This window comes from Gossypium arboreum, chromosome 13, assembly GCF_025698485.1.
Source record: "Gossypium arboreum isolate Shixiya-1 chromosome 13, ASM2569848v2, whole genome shotgun sequence".
Lineage (NCBI taxonomy): Eukaryota > Viridiplantae > Streptophyta > Magnoliopsida > Malvales > Malvaceae > Gossypium > Gossypium arboreum.
The window spans coordinates 7,530,290-7,535,708 of NC_069082.1; the positions used below are offsets into that span (position 1 = coordinate 7,530,290).

Here is a 5,419-nt window from a genome sequence, read left to right on the forward strand (position 1 = left end):
AACAAAATTTCCTTTAGTATTTTATGTTTTGCAAGAAAAGTAGCTAAAATTTTAAAAGCCAAACACACCTTTAATATGAAATGTATAAAAAGCTTAATTATTCTTAGTAGATGGTAGCAAAGTGAAATTTGAGGTGCAAAGTTATTGTGGATGTCTGGGTGACCCTGGAAGACATAAAAACCTCCAATAGTTCAATTGTCCTTTTCTCTGACCATGAAAAGGGACTCTTGAGGCCCAAAAGCCAACCCTACAAGGAGCCATTGGCATTGCAATAAATCTTTTACTGCTTTAAGAAGTGAATTTTTTTAATAATAAAAAAATGTAATAACGCAGTGCCATTAACCCAGGGAGAAGCTCCCACCCACCCCCATAACCCACTTTACTTTTTTTTTTCTACATTGAGTTATAATGGGAACTTTTTATCCCATTTAGAGGTCAGATTTTGAATTTAATCAAAATTTAATGTGATTATTAGATTTTGGAATGTGATTTTGGGTAAGTTTTAGATGAAAATGAAGGAGGGATTGCATTATTCCAGGACAAAGGTGTCCTAATATGGGTAACCAACCAAGCAGTCGCGTCAGTTCATTTAGTGTGTTAGATAGGGTTGTTTATTAATTAGACAAGTCAAGCTAATCGATGAGCTGTTCTTGCTCAGCTTTTATCACACAGTTTCAATGTCCTTTCCTCTGTCCTCGCTCAATTTACAACCCTTTCTTTGATTATAAACCCATTTTCTTTTTCTTTTTTTCTTTCAATTTTATTATATATATTTCCACAATCAGATGATAGCAGCTTATTTTATCGATTTAATCTTAATTTGATTAGTATGAATATTGTTGTCAATATAGATTTGAGTATGTTGAATCGTATTATTCTTTTATTTATGAGTTGGGGAAGGGCTATGGATAATTCTAAACATTATGTCAAAACGAATAGATATTATTAAAACGAATACTGAGATTGTTCAAAAAAGATACAGCTTCTTCTAATCTCAATTTGATTATAAATGTTAGCGGCTCGAATCTAAAAGTGATCTAAACTAGAAAGGTTCTAAAGTCTAAATTATCCCAACTTCAAAAAACTTAAAATGATTTAAATCAAAGATGACCCAATTAAAAAATATATTATTAGAAAACTTGAATGATCCGAACCCAATTGACTCCGGTCCAAATTACAAGGGTTTGTCATTGTAAAATCCAATAGTGGAAAGTAAGATTTGTAAAGTAGATAGTGGATAATATTTTAAGCAAGGGACTTGAAATTAAATAAATACAATGTCTCGAAGTGGTAAATATGTTATTAACAATTAGGTAAGGAGAAAAGATTGTATGAAATTGTTATTCTATGTTATCCTTATCTCTTTTCGATAGTTGAATAACAAATCAGATTTTTCTTTCTAAATTTTAACAATTTTAATTGGATTTGAATTTTTGTCATGAGAAAAAAGCTGAAAATCAGAATGATTAATCTGATTTGTCATTCTCTTATTGGAAAGAGATATGAATAACGTAAAATCATAATTTTATACATTCCCTTCTCATATTTAAACTACTGATATGCCAAAGGATATTAAGTGAAAAGAGTTGGATGACATGTTCGCACCATAATGAAGCAGGTTGTACAAATTGAAGATATGGTTACATTACAAAGGGTTGAGGGGGCGACATGGTATACAAATTTGGCATTTGGTGGAGATAGTGGCCACAGCCAAAACATTGGATGCCGATTGGGTACTATCGGGCATTAACTATTTAACACAAAGGGATGTAACAAATAAGGAGTTTGGCACAATTATTTGGTTCACGCAATTGATATGCATTGCCAAAGGCAAGTTGACAGTGATCTTGGGGTGTCCTCCATTTCTGATTTCATTGGGTCCATTTCCATCAAATATTGCTTCCTCCTCCATTTGCTCTCCCTCTATGGTATGGTCCCCCTTACCCCATATATTTGCTTATGACTTCCATGTCTATTTTTACATATTTCTTCACTTGTGTGTAGGCCATCAATGTTACAATGGCATATGGTAGACTTTCATATTAAGGTCAGAGTTTCCCATTCCCCACATTCATTCCCAGTTATCACTTCTTGATTAAAGCTCGTTACTGATATTAGGTATGACAATAGGGCGAGTTTTTTTTTTTTAATCATCTTATTTTGATTTCTTCTCAAATTCGAAATTGCAACATTTGAATTCGACATTGAAGAATGAAAATTTTCTCAAATTCAACCCGTTCTGTATTAAAATATTACATACTCTTTTATATTTATATTTATATTCACGGTTACAAATTTAAATAAAATATCTTAAAATAGCTTTTTAAAAATTATAATCAAACTATATAAAAATAGTTTTAAGATTAAAATAAAAGTATTTTCATAATTTTTTTAAACAGTTGACAATACCGGTCCAACCACAAACCTAGTTTTCCAATAAAAACCGCATATAGTTCGATAAAATCAAACTAAAACCAAATGAATTAAGATTATTTGGTTACCCGTAATTATAATACGATTGGAACCAACCCTTAATCATGTATGACAAATTAAACTTCGCACCCTATTTTAAATTTGTATATGTTAAATAAACCAAATCTTGTAGATAGAAAAAATATCTTCTAACCTGACTCAAGATTAAATTAAAACAAAACCTAATATAACCACCGATATCGAAGAGTTATGACAAAAAAAAAAGTGTGTGTGCATATAAGATTTTTATCATAGGTTAGGGGTTACAAGTGTGAAGAGAAAACAAACAAATGAGTGGAGAAAAAGTTGATTCCTACGGCTCACTCACGTTGAAATGTATGTTGTGTTGAGAAAAAAAAAAGCATTATTGATAGGTTGGGATGATAACATTTTAATTGGTTTTTGTATTGGGGATTCAGATTGGAGTCAAAAATGGAGAACAGATAGAAGAAGGTAGTATAAAAAAGTAAGCCATGTTTTTTTCTTTATTTTCACTGCTTCTTCATATATGGTCATCCCTTTTGTTGTCCTTCTAAACTTTACAGCTGGTTAGCAAAAAGTTAAAATATACAAACCACACCAGATGGAACGAGAAATTACATGAGAATTGTGTAGGGTTTTTGGTCCAAAAGGTTTGATTTCGTGTTTCGGTTTTTATTCTCTTCATACATTTTATGTTTAATCCCTTTAAAGCGTTACTGAATAATATTTTGGTTTTAAAAATTAAGTTGAATATATGAGGTAATTAAACTTAACTGAATTCATGATTTTTTAAAAAAATGTATATAGTTTTCTAAATATTTGTCCGTTAATTTTATATAAAATATTTTTTATATTATAAACAATATAAAATTAAAATTAATTAAAATTAAATGAAAATAGAATTTGATTCATTATTTTTTTAATATTGTGAACCAAAAATAAACTAAACTAAACTAAATATATTTAAGTAAAAATTAGATAAAAACCGAATCAAATTAAATATAAATAGAACCGAACAATACATTTCAAATCGGTTTTTGATTTTCTCAATTTTTTTGTTCAACCCTAAGTCCCTCTGCTTTTAATTCCAAGGATTTGCTCCTTATTTGATTTATAAATTAAATTTTAATTGATAACATTGTTAATGAATTTTCACTGAATTTGAATATGTGGTGTTCTAATATTCAAATGCATTTAAAGAGTAAGCAATTTGCTGTGGGATGTAAAAATACATCGGTAGGGAAACGTTCCGCCTTATGGTGAAGCACTTGCGTGAGCAGAAGTAGACAAAGCAGAAGTGAGAATGTCGGCTTGAGTAACGCAAATATTGGTGAGAATCCAATGCCCCGAAAACCCAAGGGTTCCTCTACAAGTTTCGTCCACGGAGGGTAAGTCAGGGCCTAAGATAAGGTCGAAAGGTGTAGGTCAATTGATAACACATTTAAATTGGATGAAAATCGCTAATTGAGTCTTAATTTGATTGGTATGCGCATTATTATTAGTGTAAGAAGACGTGATTTGAGTGCGTTGAAGCGCATTATTTTCTTATTTAACAATGTAAATAGTTTTCATTTTATAATTTTTAAAAGCTGAAAAATATGTTTGGTAAATGAAAATAGAAATTTGTTTTCAATAATGAAAATAGAAATTTGTTTTCAATAATGAAAATAGTGAAAACATGTTTAGTATGTATTTTTCTAAATAGATTAAAATGTATTATTCAATATAAGACGATAAAAACAAATATATAGTCATATTAATATTTATATAGATAAATTCTTAGGGTATAAAATCATTGCAACAATGGTTATATAATTACTATATATAAAATATAAGAGCAAACCATTTAGGGTACTAATTAAATTTTAAATCAAGTTAAATTAGATTCTTAAACGAAGGATAAAATTCTCTCAAAATTGTATTTTCCTTTCACAAAATTAGAATCCGAAATTTTCTTTAAAGAAAATAGAATTCTTTACCCTCAACTCAAAAAACATTTATATATATATATATATATACCAACCATAAAGTATAGAAGAAGAAAAGCACCCCAACACAATCTCTCATTATGTCAAAGATTTTGTCTTCCAATATCAAAATTCCCCTCCTTTTTCATTTAACCACCTTTTTATAAAGGGTTGTTATTTGTATTATGTTAATATTTAAAATATTGTTGTAATATTATATTTTAGATTTTTATGTTCTTATCATGTAGAGGTGTGTATGGGTCGGGCCAGGTCAGGTTCAGGCCAAGTTCAACTAAAATTTTAGGCCTGTCTGCTAGGTTTGGGCCCAGTCCAGCCCGAAAAATGGGCTTAAAATTTTGCCCAAGTTCGATCCGGATAAAAAATGTTAAAATCCAGACCTGACCCGGCCCGCCCATATTATTTTTTTATATTGTTTTAAAATATATATAATACATCAAAAATACTAAAATCATTAAAATAAATATTTCCCAACAAATTGAAAATGAAATTTAAAAAAATATGTATACTTAAATAACACTAAGATAGATGCAACTTAACAAGCAAATGCCTCTAAAATAATAATCTTTAAAATAATAACAAAATTAACAATAAAATAAGTTGTATACAATATCCAAACAATAACAACAAAATAGTAGCAACATAATAGTAAAATGGTAGCAAAACAGAGAGAAAACAATAAGAAAATAATATTAAAAAATAAATTTTTTTGTCCTTTAGTGAATTCGGGCCGGGCCTGGGCCAAAAATGCCTTACTCGAGGCTCGGCGCGTTTTTTAAACGGGCTTTATTTTTTTGTCTAAGCCCATTTCTCAAGCCTATATTTTTTGCCCAAACCCTCTCACATTTCGGGTTTGGGCCATGATCAAATCTACTATCGTGTAATCATGTTTAAAATAAGCTTTTATTGATTTATTTTTGTTTATGGTATTTCATGTTATTGACCAAAACCCGAATATTATCTCGAGCTATCGATCCACA

At 29.6% G+C, this 5,419-nt stretch overlaps 1 long non-coding RNA gene across 1 annotated transcript; it reads left to right on the forward strand.

Annotated features, from left to right (window-relative positions):
- The first annotated feature begins 2,674 nt into the window (after positions 1-2,674).
- LOC128286454 (uncharacterized) lies at positions 2,675-4,102 on the forward strand. Its single transcript, XR_008277019.1, has 2 exons — positions 2,675-2,938; positions 3,695-4,102. It is a non-coding gene; the product is annotated as an uncharacterized LOC128286454 (long non-coding RNA).
- Positions 4,103-5,419: the final 1,317 nt, after the last annotated feature.